Source organism: Garra rufa, chromosome 20, assembly GCF_049309525.1.
Source record: "Garra rufa chromosome 20, GarRuf1.0, whole genome shotgun sequence".
Lineage (NCBI taxonomy): Eukaryota > Metazoa > Chordata > Actinopteri > Cypriniformes > Cyprinidae > Garra > Garra rufa.
Genome location: NC_133380.1, coordinates 42,571,334 through 42,586,809, shown reverse-complemented (window position 1 = coordinate 42,586,809; position 15,476 = coordinate 42,571,334).

Sequence of the window (15,476 nt, the reverse complement as noted above, 5' to 3'; positions counted from 1 at the left end):
ACTTGATTTTCTTTAAACTTCATCAAAATCATGTCAAAACACGGCCGATAAGAATATGTAAAGGGGTCGATGATAAATCAAATGCTGTTACCATGGCAACGTGTCAAACTTTAAAATTAGATTCCTGTCTTTTCGAGGCAGATAACATGCTTAGAATTTCATGAAACTCAACACACACATCAATATTAATGATAGTTAGACACTGGCAAAAGGTCATAAATGGGCGTGGAGCAGGCCCTCTATAGCGCCATCTTTTGACAAAAGTTGGGGGGTTAGTTTTTCCTACAGTCACCAAACTCTGTACATATATTGTTCTCATCAATCTGGACAACTTTCTAAATTAAACTCATTAGCTAAGACCAACAGGAAGCCGGCTATTTTCATTTGAATGTGGATTTTTGGAAAAAACAAGCTGTAAACAAATTCACACTCCTTCTAAGGATTATTATTCACACCAAACTTTTTTAACATGAAGAGAAGATTCTGAAGATGTTAAATTGCGAGCGGATTTTGGATATCTTGAACGGTGTTGACGTGGTGATTTTTTAAAGATGTAGTAAAAAACATAACCCTAATTTTTTTATATCTTTAAAGTGCAGCATCCAAACTCTTTACAACTTTTTTCACACAGAGATCTAATCATTATGAGCAAGTGCTGTTAATATAAATTTTATACAAGCTTCAATGAATTAAAGAAAAAAAAAAAAAAAACAGAAACCTGCTGTCACTCTGGGTGAATGTCTCTACAGTATGTGTGTGCGTTCAGTCAGGCTGAGAGAAGCTCATTATTGCAGGGGGGAGGGGTGAGAGGCAGAGAAGGTGACAGAGTAGAGAGCCATGCTACAGACCATCTTTGAGGAAAAAAATGCACATATGTATTGTAATTACATAAATATGTCTGATCTTTGAGAGTCTGATATTTTGAGAAAATATAAAGGGTCACTAAGTCTTTCATTGTTTGTATTTTGCAGTTGTTGTTTTTAATTTATTTTTTACTGATCTGTACCATGAACTTGTCCTATTCAGTCACATAGCAAAAGATTAAGAAAAATACAACTTTTAAGCATGAGTGATTTATCTTCATTGTAGACAAAATTTTTATAGTGTTATTTATTGAATATAAAATTATAATAATTAAAAATTTCAAGACAAACTTTGACAACAAAACAAACTTTTCTGTTATCTGTTCAAAACATCTGAAAACCATCATTTTAAGATCAGTTATATATATATCGCCCCATTAAAATACTCAACTTGATTTTTAAAGATATTTTGAAAGAATTAAGCGTTTATAGAGCACTTTATTGTGTATTGCTGTACACCCACATGAACTGTGTTCATGTTCACGTTAATTCACAGTACATAAACTAATGTTAAAATATACTATTTTACCATTAAACAATATATGAATATTTTTTTTAGCTTAATATTAATTAACAATAATAAATACTATTTAATTATTGTTCATGTTAACTAATATAGTTAATGTTAACAAATGAAACTGGTTGGCAATTTTATATATTGTGTGTATGTGTCTGTGTGTTGATTTTAAAGTTTAACCCTTTCAATTCAGTAAACTTTAAATCCAAACTGGCTGAGGGTTACTGTGAATGCATGTGCCAACTGGGCACCGTTTTCCTAATTGATTCTTTCGTAGTTATGTAGCGCTTAAAAGTGATGTCTTATAACAGGAGTCACCTGCAAAGCAATATCCACACACAAATTGAACAGATAGGTAACGATGACATTTAAGCAGAAGTGGTGGACGTAAAGCAAGCAATAATAACATTTTGTTATCATCATGAATTACATGTTCTTATCATCATCATCAGAATATAGGGAAAATGTTCCCTATATTGTGAACGGCTTTGGGATATCTTGAACGGTGTTGATGTGGTGATTTATGAAAGTAACAATAAAAAAGATGAAGAGTTATTTCCATATATCTTTGAATTGCATTATTCTAACTCATCAACACTTTTTACATATAAAGAACTAGAAATTCTTAGGAAATACATAGTTTCAAAATGTTATCATGCTCAGAGGTCCCAAAAACATTAAAAGTGTCATATAAATTTGTCAGATTAAAGCTCTAATACCAGGGATGAACACTAGAGGTACTCATAAGATAAGGAATCGTTTGACCTCTAATGCTATTTAGCTCATTGTCAATGTATAAGAATGACAATAATCCATAGAATCAGTTGATATGTACTGTACTGTCAGTGTACATTTACATAATTATTTTGTATAGGTGCTTAAAGAGCATTAAAATCTTTTTTTTTTAATCTTTTAAGGAAAAATTATATGATTTAAATACATATATACACACTCACTGATAGAACAAAAAATCTTATAAGTATGACACTATACTGCTCAGTTCACTTATTTAGAATGAGAAACAAATACAAAAAGGCCAAAAAAATCAACTAAGTTAATATGTATTTATTTTAAAATATATTTGTTTATAATTATTTCACAGATGCTTATAGATTATTAAAATAATATTTAAAAATGCTTGTAGACCTTAAAACATGGTAACTATTTAAAATAGGGTCTCTTTTGTTAACAATGGTTAATGAACTAACAAACACGAATGAACAACGAACAATATATTTGTACTCGATTTTCTTCAAACTTCATCAGAATAATGTAAAAACACGGCCGATGAGAGTCTGTAAAGGCGTCCCTGATGCATCAAATGCTGTTGCCATGGCAAATAAAATAAAAAAATACATTCAAATATTTGTTTCTGTGTTTTTGAGGCAGATAGCATGCTTAGAATTTCATTTTCCATTTTCAATTTTCAATGATTTATTATATATTTAAAGTGCAGCATCCTAACTCTTTGAAACTTTTTTCATACAAATAACTATTCATTCTGATCAAACACAGTTCATTTCATAATTATACAAAACTCCACGAATGAAAGAAAATAAAAAAACATATCTGATCTCACTCTGCTCTGCACTCTATGTGTGTGTTTGTGTGGTAAGTGGCTGAGTGTAAGGAGGGGGGATGGGTGGTAAGAGAAAGAGTCAGAGAGGAGGAGAGACAGTTAGGGTTAGTCCAAAGGGTTACTGTGAATGCATGTGCCAACTGGGCACCGTTTTCCTGATGCTATCGGGATGGCGACTGCACAGACGGCGAGGGCCCGGTCATCGCTGCTTGCAGCTTTAATTATTATTATTCTTATCCGGAATGAATCGCATTTTTGAGGGCCTAAACATACCCGAAAACTCACGAAACTTTGCACACACATCAGACCTGGCGAAAATGGACGTCTGATATGGGTTGCAGAAGTGGGTGTGGCAAAATACTCAATAGCGCCACCTTTACACGTTCCACGGTGTGCGCATTCAGCTGTGATTATCGTACATGCACAAAAATCGGTACACACATGTAACACACCAATACCTACAAAAAAGCCTCTTGAGATAAAATCCGAAACCCAACAGGAAGTCGGTTATTATTAATTTTCTCAGCAAAATTTGTGCCATTTTTGCCATTTTCAGGTGTCATACTTGAACAAACTCCACCTAGAGAATTATTCCGATCAACAGCAAATTTGGTGAGTCTAATCTAAAGCCCTTCGCGACGTTAAATTGTGAAGATCTAGAGTTTTCATCGGAGGGCGTGTCCGTGACGGCCTCGCAAATTTCGATGTTTCGCCATGAAAAAGGAAGTTGCTATAACTTAGGCATAAAATGTCCGATCTGTCCCAAACTTCACATGTGTGATAACACTCCTGACCTGAAGACATCTACATACCCATATTCAGTTATAGTCATAGCGCCACCTGCAGGCAACAGGAAGTGTCATGCTGCACTCTACAACAAACTCTGAACAACTTTTGTACTCTATGTCATAGGCTCCACGCAACAGGAAGTGAGATATTTAGGGCTGTTTAAAAAGCGCATGCTCTGGAATTTAACGTACTCCTCCCAGGATTTCTATAGGATTGTCACTAAACTTGGTCAGCATGATCTCAAGACATTGAGGACGCTAAATTGCGAGGAGATTTTTGATATCTCGAACGGTTTGGCCGTGGCAAGGCGACAAAGTTTTGGCGAGAAATGAGAAACAGGAAGTGTCTAATAACTGTTGCACACATTGCCTGATTCTGATGAAACTTCACCAGTTTGTTCGTTGTATGATGCCGATTCCATAAATGTGACTATTATGAGTCAAAGTTATAGCGCCACCAACTGGCAGCAGGAAACGTGTCATTTTCAAAATGCTTTGAAATCAGCTTCTTAATTTTACTCGATTTTCTTTAAACTTCATCAAAATCATGTCAAAACACGGCCGATAAAGAATATGTAAAGGGGTCGATGATAAATCAAATGCTGTTGCCATGGCAACGTCTCAAACTTTAAAATTAGATTCCTGTCTTTTCAAGGCAGATAACATGCTTAGAATTTCATGAAACTCAACACACACATCAATATTAATGATAGTTAGACACTGGCAAAAGGTCATAAATGGGCATGGAGCAGGCACTCTATAGCGCCATCTTTTGACAAAAGTTGGGGGGTTAGTTTTTCCTAGAGTCACCAAACTCTGTACTTATATTGTTCTCATCAATCTGGACAACTTTCTAAATCAAACTCATTAGCTAAGACCAACAGAAAGCCGGCTATTTTGATTTGAATGTGGATTTTTTTGAAAAATCAGGTTGAAAACAAATTCACACTCCTCCTAAGAACAACCAGCTGTTCACACCAAACTTTTTTAACATGAAGAGAAGATTCAGAAGATGTTAAATTGCGAGCGGATTTTGGATATCTCGAACGGTGTTGATGTGGTGATTTTTTAAAGATGTAGTAAAACATCTTAAAAACATAACCCTAATTTTTTATATCTTTAAAGTGCAGCATCCAAACTCTTTAAAACTTTTTTCACACAGAGATCTAATTATTGTGAGCAAGGGCTGGAAATATACATTTTATACAAGCTTCAATGAATTAAAGAAAATTAAAAAAATAACTCAGAAACCTGCTGTCACTCTGGGTGAATGTCTCTACTGTATGTGTGTGCGTTCAGTCAGGCACAGAGAAGCTCATTATTGCAGGGGGGAGGGGTGAGAGGCAGAGAGGGTGACAGAGTAGAGAGCCATCCTACAGACCATCTTTGAACAAAAAATGCACATACTGTATGTAGTGTAATTACATAAATATGTCTGATCTTTGAGAGTCTGATATTTTGAGAAAATATAAAGGGTCACTAAGTCTTTCATTGTTTGTATTTTGCAGTTGTTGTTTTTTATTTATTTTTTACTTAACTGTACCATGAACTTGTCCTATTCAGTCACATAGGAAAAGATTTTAAAAAATACAACTTTTTAGCATGATCAATTTATCTTCATTGATAGACAATATTTACATAGTGTTATTTATTGAATATAAAATTATAATAATTAAAAATTTCAAGACAAACTTTGACAACAAAACAAACATTGCTGTTATCTCTTCAAAACATCTGAAAACCATCATTTTAAGATCAGTTATATATATATCGCCCCATTAAAATACTCAACTTGATTTTTAAAGATATTTTGAAGGAATGGAGCATTTATAGAGCACTTTATTGTGTATTGCTGTACACCCACATGAACTGTGTTCATGTTTATGTTAATTCACAGTACATAAACTATATATGAATACTTTTTTTTAGCTTAATATTAATTAACATTAATAAATGCTATTTATTTATTGGTCATGTTAACTAATATAGTTAATGTTAACAAATGAAACTGGATGGCAACATTTTATATTTAGTGTGTATGTGTCTGTGTGTTGATTTTAAAGTCTAACCCTTTCAATTCTGTAAACTTAAAATCCAAACTAGCAGATGGTTACTGTGAATGCATGTGCCAACTGGGCACCGTCTTCCTGATTGATTCTTAGTGATGTAGCGCTTAAGAGTGATGTCTTATAACAGGAGTCACCAGCAAAGCAATATCCACACAAAAATTGTACAGATAGGTAACAATGACATTTAAGCAGAAGTGGTGGACGTAAAGGAAGCAATAATAACATTTTGTTATCATCATGAATCATGTTTTTATCATCATCATCAGAAAATAGGGAAAATGTAGCATACTGGTTCACAGTTGGCATTATCTGAAGTCCTTGCATTGATTGCATTTAATTAAATCAACATTATATTTGGTCAGTCTGATCTTGAGGCCTTAGTGATGTTAAATTGTGAAGATCTTGAGTTTTCATTAAAGGGCATGTCCGTGTTGGCCTGACAAAGTTTGATGTTTCTGCATAGACATAGAAGTTGTTATAACTTAGCCTGAAAATGTCTGATCTGCCACAAAATTCACAGGTTTGGTAAGAGTCCTGGCCTGAAGACACCTAAAGACCAATATTCAGATATTATCATAGCGCCACCTGTTCGCAGCAGGATATCTCATATATTTCACTAACTCAAACATACCAAGGTCAATCTGCACCAAACTTCATATGTTTGATAATAGTGCTGGCCTGAACACATCTACATGCCAATAATCAGTTATAGGCATAGCGCCACCATCTGGCAGCGGCAAGTTTGGCACATTTAAATGACTTATGACATATTTTTTCTATATTTACTGTATTAAAAGCATACTGCCCACCGTTTGTTGTTTTCCTGAAGCCACCGGTCGGCGGTGAGCCCAGGTGCGAGGGCCCGTTCATCGCTGCTCGCAGCTTTAATTAGGGCCCGAGCCCAAAAGGGCGAAGGCCCTATTGTTCTTCTAAGGATTCTTATTTGTCAGGGCCCGAGCCCAAAAGGGCGAAGGCCCTATTGTTCTTCTAAGGATTATTAGGGCCCGAGCCCAAAAGGGTGAAGGCCCTATTGTTCTTCTAAGGATTTTTTTTTTTTTTTTCAACCGTTGGGGCACTTTTGGAGGCCTTAACATACTCAAAAACTCTTGAAAATTTGCACACACGTTGGAATCTGCCGTCGTCCGGACGCCACAGAGGCTGGGACCCGGGCGTGGTTCAGGGCCTCTACAGCGCCCCCTGGAACACAGTTTGAAAACTTGATGTACTGCGCACACATACTTGCACATATTGATATGAAACTCGGTACACATATAGAACTCATCGAGCCAAACAACTTTTGTACTCTATGTCATAGGCTCCACGCAACAGGAAGTGAGATATTTAGGGCTGTTTAAAAAGCGCATGCTCTGGAATTTAACGTACTCCTCCCAGGATTTCTATAGGATTGTCACCAAACTCGGCCAGCATGATCTCAAGACATTGGGGACGCTAAATTGCGAGGGAATTTTTGATATCTCGAACGGTTTGGCCGTGGCAAGGCGACAAAGTTTTGGCGAGAAATGAGAAACAGAAAGTGTCTAATAACTGTTGCACACATTGCCTGATTCTGATTAAACTTCACCAGTTTGTTCGTTGTATGATGCCGATTCCATAAATGTGACTATTATGAGTAAAAGTTATAGCGCCACCAACTGGCAGCAGGAAACGTGTAATTTTCAAAATGCTTTGAAATCAGCCTCTTAATTTTACAAAATCATGTCAAAACACGGCCGATAAGAATATGTAAAGGGGTCGATGATAAATCAAATGCTGTTGCCATGGCAACGTCTCAAACTTTAAAATTAGATTCCTGTCTTTTCGAGGCAGATAACATGCTTAGAATTTCATGAAACTCAACACACACATCAATATTAATGATAGTTAGACACTGGCAAAAGGTCATAAATGGGCGTGGAGCAGGCACTCTATAGCGCCATCTTTTGACAAAAGTTGGGGGGTTAGTTTTTCCTACAGTCACCAAACTCTGTACATATATTGTTCTCATCAATCTGGACAACTTTCTAAATCAAACTCATTAGCTAAGACCAACAGGAAGCCGGCTATTTTGATTTGAATGTGGATTTTTTTGAAAAATCAGGCTGTAAACAAATTCACACTCCTTCTAAGAACAAAAAGCTTTTCACACCAAACTTTTTTAACATGAAGAGAAGATTCTGAAGATGTTAAATTGCGAGCGGATTTGGGATATCTTGAACGGTGTTGACGTGGTGATTTTTTAAAGATGTAGTAAAAAACATAACCCTAATTTTTTATATCTTTAAAGTGCAGCATCCAAACTCTTTAAAACTTTTTTCACACAAAGATCTAATCATTATGAGCAAGTGCTGGTAATATCATAATTAATCACGCTTCTATGAATTAAAGAAAATTAAAATAAGAACTCAGTAACCTGCTGTCACTGGGCTGACTGTCTGTGTTGACACTAAGAGTGACTGAAGGGGGGAGGGGTGAAAGGGAGAGAGACCAGTGGAACATGCTGTTTTGCTTAAGACCATCTTTGAGGAAGATGCTCATTGCACATTGCTGTAGTTTAATCTAGATAAATATGTCTGAACTTTGAGAGTCTGATCTTTAAGAAAATATAAAGGGTCACAAACTCTTTCATTCTTTGTATATTGCAGTTGTTTATTTATTTTTTACTGAACTATACCATGAACTTGTCCTATTCAGTCACATAGCAAAAGATTAAGAAAAATACAACTTTTTAGCATGAGCGATTTATCTTCATTGATAGACATTTATTTTCATAATTTAAATTTTAGATTGAATAAAAAAAACACTAACAATTTCAAGACAAACTTTGACAACAAAACAAACTTTGCTGTTATCTGTTCAAAACATCTGAAAATTGTACCATTTTAAGATGAGTTATATTTATATATCGCCCCATTACAATACCCAACTTGATTTTTAAAGATATTTTGAAAGAATGAAGGGTTTATTGAGCACTTTATTGTGTATTGCTGTACACCCACATGAACTGTGTTCATGTTCATGTTAATTCACAGTACATACACTATGTTACAGTTTTTCTCAATTGCTTAAACACATTTCTTGAAATTATGCCTCTTATTTGCGAAACTCTAAACACAAATCCACAACTCCTAACTCATTTCCCCAAACTTCCTATATTGAGGTCAAAATGAAGCTCTCCACTCAAAACAATTCAATCTTGCTGAAAAACCAAACTTTGCTTTCAGACATGACACACAAATCCTCAAAAACAAACACACTACAACACAGTTTTACACACTGATGAGATAAATTCAAAACAATACTACAAAAACAATACAAATAAAGAACTTTTCACATGATGAACACAACAAATCTATTCCTTTGCAAGTGTTTTATTCCTTAATTTAATGTACTGTAGAGTACAGTACAAAACAGCAAAACACAACTAAATAAATTTAGTTATTCTGCCCAGCATCCTGTCTTTGGTCTGGGACAGGCCAAAGAACCTCTTCAGCATCACAGGCTAAATTAGCCCTGGCCAGGCAGCAGGGGTCAAATCCTCTTGCATGCCTGATCCAACCCTGGCACTCATCAACTAAAATATATGAGACTGCTTGTCTTCTTGCCCTTGCTCTTCCTCTGTCTCTTCCATGTTGTTGTCGTCATCGCCCTCCTTCTCCTCCTCCTCTTCCTCTTTCACCTCCTACTCTTCCTCTTCAAAATTACACATTACTGTATGTGGGATATTGATTGAAAAAGACTGGATAGGATTCACAGTTACACTTGTACTAGTGGTCTGACAAAAACTAAAAAAATAAAATAAAAGCACACAACGTCATTGTGAAACAGAAAAAAAAGAAATATGGGCACAAAGGTGAAAATAAAAATAAGAAAGTCCACTGTCAGAATTTGTAACTCCTGTGTTGTCCTCTGTCTATATATGCTTTCCAATGGAAGGTTCATGAGATGTACCTTTGATCTATTTCAGAGAACTGCTTTATCATTGGTTGATCTATATTATCTTCATTAGTGAAAGTCAAGATTCACTTGAATAATTCATGGCAAATTTACAAAAAGTCTAATAGAAATGTGTAGAATATATGATTGACAGTTTAGGACAACTAGATCAAAAATTTTGCATTTAGGTAATGATTTATACGATGAGCTAATGACTTGATGTTTTGAGGGGTAAGACTATTGCACAGAGAACTACAGTATATAATACATTTTGAGCAACATGACAATAGCAACTGATAATGTAGGAAACTGCAGACAAATGTATATTTCATTTCTGATCTGAGAAATGCACCAAAGTGACTGAGAAAAACTTTTATCCTTTTATCTCCATCGAAGGTTCTGATTGGTGTGTGCTAAATTTTGACTCCTAGTGTTTCCAGTTGGGTAATTGTCTGCTAATTGAGCTCAAACTTCGCAGACTTGAGTGAACAATATTGAATGCTTGTGCTTTCTAAATGACCTCATGGTGTAAGCACTGAGAAATGTAGGGATTTGTGTATAGAGTTTTGAAGTAACAGTTCACCAAATATAACTCATGTGTCAAAGCAGGGAATAGTGTTTATAGTTTAGGGAAATGGGTGTGCTTTTTCAAAAATGGCGTTATAGTTTTGAAATTTTAGTTCAAAAGACTGGTTATAGTGTTTTAGCAATTGAGAAAAACTGTAAAAGATACTAATTTACCTTTAAACAATATATGAGTACTTTTTTAGGTTAATATTAATTAACATTAATAAAAAGCTATTTAATTATTGTTCATGTTAACTAATATAGTTAATGTTAACAAAAGAAACTGGATGGTAAAATTGTATATTTAGTGTGTATGTGTCTGTGTGTTGATTTTAAAATTTTACCCTTTCAATTCAAACTTTAAATCCAAACTGGCTGAGGGTTAATGTGAATGCATGTGCCAACTGGGCACCGTTTTCCTAATTGATTCTTAGTTATGTAGCGCTTAAAAGTGATGTCTTATAACAGGTGTCACCTGCAAAGCAATATCCACACACAAATTGAACAGATAGGTAACGATGACATTTAAGCAGAAGTGGTGGACGTAAAGCAAGCAATAATAACATTTTGTTATCATCATGAATTACTTGTTCTTATCGTCATCCTCAGAATATTGGGAAAATGTTCCCTATATTGTGAACGGCTTTGGGATATTTTGAACGGTCTTGATGTGGTGATTTATGAAAGTAGCAATAAAAAAGATGAAGAGTTATTTTCATATATCTTTGAATTGCATTATTCTAACTCATCAAAACTTTTTACATATAAAGAACAAGAAATTCTTAGGAAATACGTGTAGTTTCAAAATGTTATCATGCTCAGAGGCCCAAAAAACATTAAAAGTGTCATATAAATTTGTCAGATTAAAGCTCTAGTACCAGGGATGAACACTAGAGGTCCTCATAAGATAAGGAATCGTTTGAACTATAATGCTATTTAGCTCATTCTCAGTGTATAAGAATGAAAATAATCCATAGAATCAGAGACTGTACTGTCAGTGTACTTTTACATAATTATTTTGTATAGGTGCTTAAAGAGCATTAAAATCTTTTTTTAATCTTTTAAGGAAAAATTATATGATTTATATACATATATACAATCTCACTGATAGAATAAAAAATCTTATAAGTATGACACTATACTGCTTAGTTCACTTAATTAGAATGAGAAACAAATACATCAACTAAGTTAATATGTATTTATTTTTAATATATTTGTTTATAATTATTTCACAGATGCTTATAGATCATTAAAATAATATTTAAAAATGGATATAACGGCAACCAGTAGCCGCTAAGAGGCTGAGTAGAGGGATTAAAGATGACGCGTTTCCACTGATCCAGGTGATAATTTATTGTAACATTAAAAGAACAGCAACATGATGGTGATGACGGTAAAGTACGCAAAAGAAAGTTGAATGAAATAAATCAAATGAAAATGAAAACGAAAACGGTCAACAGAAGGTGAGCGTCCCAGCTACTCACCCTCCTTCCTCCATGCCAACCACATGCAAACTAACAGGTGATATACACCTAAAACAAGTGACGTAACAAACCAAAAATAAATTTCAAAATAAAAGACATCAACCCAAACCTGGCACCTACACTCCAGCCCCTGATTATTACACCCAAAACTGTAATAATCATAATACAACACAATCATGCAAGTTACACATCATTGAATACGTACCCGCATATATAGAAATCGCTAAATTTTATTTCACAAATAAACAATGTATACACGTGTGTGTGTGTGTGTGTGTGTGTGTGTGTGTGTGTGTGTCCAATTCTTCAATGTAAACAATGTCCATAATCAACTGAAGTAAACAGATCAATTAAAACGGTCTTTAGTCAAAGTCTTCAGTAAGTCATTTGAGAGCTCTCACAAGTCAGTCAGTCAATTAATCAGTCGGTCATAGAGTAGCCTAGGTTCAAATCCTCCGTTTCAAGAAGAAGGCAAACTTTGGTAATGGGTCTGATCAAACAGGAACTCTTGGTCTTGATTCTTGCTTGACGTATCAATCCTTTTTTATCCTTTGTTATCCAAATAATCTTGCCCATTATCCATGAACTCCTTGGAGCAGTATCATCCACTACAAGCACAATATCTCCCACTTGGAAATTGCGTTTCTTCACCAGCCACTTCTGGCGTTCTTGTAGTTGAAGTAGATACTCCCCGATCCATCTCTTCCAAAATAGATCCGCCATATATTGGACCTGTCGCCAACGTCGTCGTGAATACAGATCGTCCTTGTCGAGGAGAAGATGGTTTGGAGTAAGGGCTTCCAAATCATTAACATCCAGAGACGCTCTGGATATTGGACGATTGTTGAGGATTGATTCGATTTCACAAAGTAGTGTGTAAAGACCTTCCTCGTCTAAACGTTGCCCTCTAAGTGTAGAATTTAGAATCTTCCTTACTGATCTTATAAGCCGTTCCCAAATTCCTCCAAAGTGCGAACCAGCCGGGGGATTAAAGTTCCACTTAATTCCTTTTTGAAGCAGAAATGAATTGATATGATTATGATTCCAGTTTTTTATAGCCTCCTGCAGTTCACGTTGGGCACCAACAAAGTTTGTCCCGTTGTCCGAATGGATCTCAACAACTTGTCCTCGACGTGCAATAAATCGTCTTAATGCATGGATGAAAGAATCTGTATCAAGAGAATTCGCTATCTCAAGGTGAACAGCTCTTATAGTTAAACATGCTAATATCACTCCATAACGTTTTACAACACTCCTTCCCCTTTTAACTTCAAAGGGACCGAAGCAGTCCACTCCAACATGCGTGAATGGTGGTTTGTCAGGTGTGACTCTATCTTGTGGCAAATCTGCCATTTGCTGATGACCCGGGATTCCATGAAGACGTCTGCAGACCACACACTTGGACAAAATTCTTCTTATAGCCGAGCTAGCACCAGGGATCCAATATCTCTGCCGTAAATTAGCCAGCATGTAATTTCGTCCACAATGTCCAATGTCATGATGAATCTGTCGCAGAATCAAGTCTGAAATGTGTAGATCCTTGGCCAGTATTACTGGATGCTTAACCTTTTCAGGCATCATAGCCTTGTCCAGTCGCCCACCAACTCTGATAACATCTGATTGAAGCAAGGGATTAAGTCTATAGAGTTCACTATTCCGTTTTACCAATCCATCTTTCCGTAGACTAGCCAGTTCCTCAGAATATCTCTTCTTTTGGCAAAGACGAATAATCTCCAATTCAGCTCTTTCCAACTCATCTGAAGACAACAATTTTGCAGGCATATTGGATCTAAATTTTTGTATCTCTTTCTTAACAACAGTCTCTCGTTGCAACTTGTCCATATCAGAGTACGCAGTCATCAACCTTTTCCTTTCCTTGCTGAGATCAACTAGAATGTTCCTGAATCGAAGGATCCAAGCTATGCCTTTTTTCAATCGCATCCATGAAGAGTAGTAATTAAAATATAACATAAAATCATACTCTTGATGAACTTGCACAGTATTCACCAGAACACTCCTTTTCACTTCTGGGTCACAAGAAGACATCACACCTACATCAGTAGGACCCACAGGCCACAACTCATGTGGTTGAACAAGAAATGGAGGACCAGAAATCCATATCTGGTTCTTTAAGAATGAATCAACCTTTAGACCTCTGGATGCTAGGTCAGCTGGATTGTTTGATGAATTCACATACCTCCATTGTCTGATTTCAGAAACACTCCGAATTTCAGCAACTCAGTTGGCTACAAAGCATTTGAATCTAGAAGTCTCATTTTGGATGTACTTGAGGACAGAGGTGCTATCGGTCCAAAATACCGAATCCTGAAGTTTCATCCTCAGCTCTCTCTTCCACAACTTATCCATACGACCAGCAAGTGTAGCAGCTGTGAGCTCCAAACGAGGGATAGTGATAGGTCTTAAAGGTGTCACTCTTGCTTTACTCATTAAAAGACAGGAATGAGCACATTGTTGATCATTATGAAGTAGTAAATACGACACCATGCCATAACCCTTCTCACTGGCGTCCGAAAAGTGATGCAATTGGGCAGATATAGCTTCTCCAAAGTTTTCCGGCTTTAAGCACCTGCGGACCTCGAATTTCTCCAATTCATGAAGTTTCTCCAACCAACTTGTCCATCGCTGAATGTACACTGTTGGAATAGTGCTGTCCCATCCAATTTTTTCTCTACACAGATCTTGAAGTATCATTTTGGCACGTAGAATCACAGGAGACAGAAAGCCAAGAGGGTCATAGATGGAACTAATGATAGAAAGAATTCCTCTTCGAGTAAGAGGTCTGTCCTTGATGGTCACCTTGAACTTGAAGACATCAGACTCCGCACACCACTGCACACCTAATGCTCTTTCCAAAGGTAGCGTGTCATGTTCCAAATCCAAGTTCTTAACTTTCTTGTCTCTGTCTTCCTCAGGGATGGCATTTAACACAGTGCGGCTGTTACTTATCCATTTAGTTAATCGGAATCCACCTTTAGCACACATATCCGTGAGCTTCTGGTACAATCGAACAGCTTCTGAATCTGTAGACACAGATAAAAGACAGTCGTCTACATAGAAATTATTAAAGACAATGTCCACGGTCTTGGCATCATACAGATCCTTATGGTCCTCTGCACACTTTCTCAATGCATAGCTAGAGCAACTTGGAGATGACGTTGCTCCAAATAAATGCACAACCATTCTGTATTCTTCCAGATTGGCATCAATGTTTCCTCCAGTCCACCAAAGAAACCTCAAGAGATCACAATCATAAGGATTTACCTTAACCTGATGAAACATCGTTTCTATGTCAGCCATCAAGGCAACATACTCCATTCTGAATCGCACAAGAACACTCACCAGCGGACTTGTTAAATCTGGACCTTGCAAAAGTTGTTCATTCAATGATGTTCCTTGATATGATGCTCTGCAATCAAACACCACTCTGATCTTTTGCTTTTTAGGGTGATAAACACCATGGTGGGGTATGTACCATAAGCGTCCATCAAGTCGTTCCAGTTCAGCTGTGGGAACCTTTTCAGCATGGCCCTTTGCTATGACACTCTCCATAAAGGTAGTATAGTCAGCATGAAAAGAAGGGTTTCTTTGAAGCCTTCTTTTAAGATTGAGAGCACGTTGTTCCACAATTGCTCTATTCCTTGGCATGACTACCCTT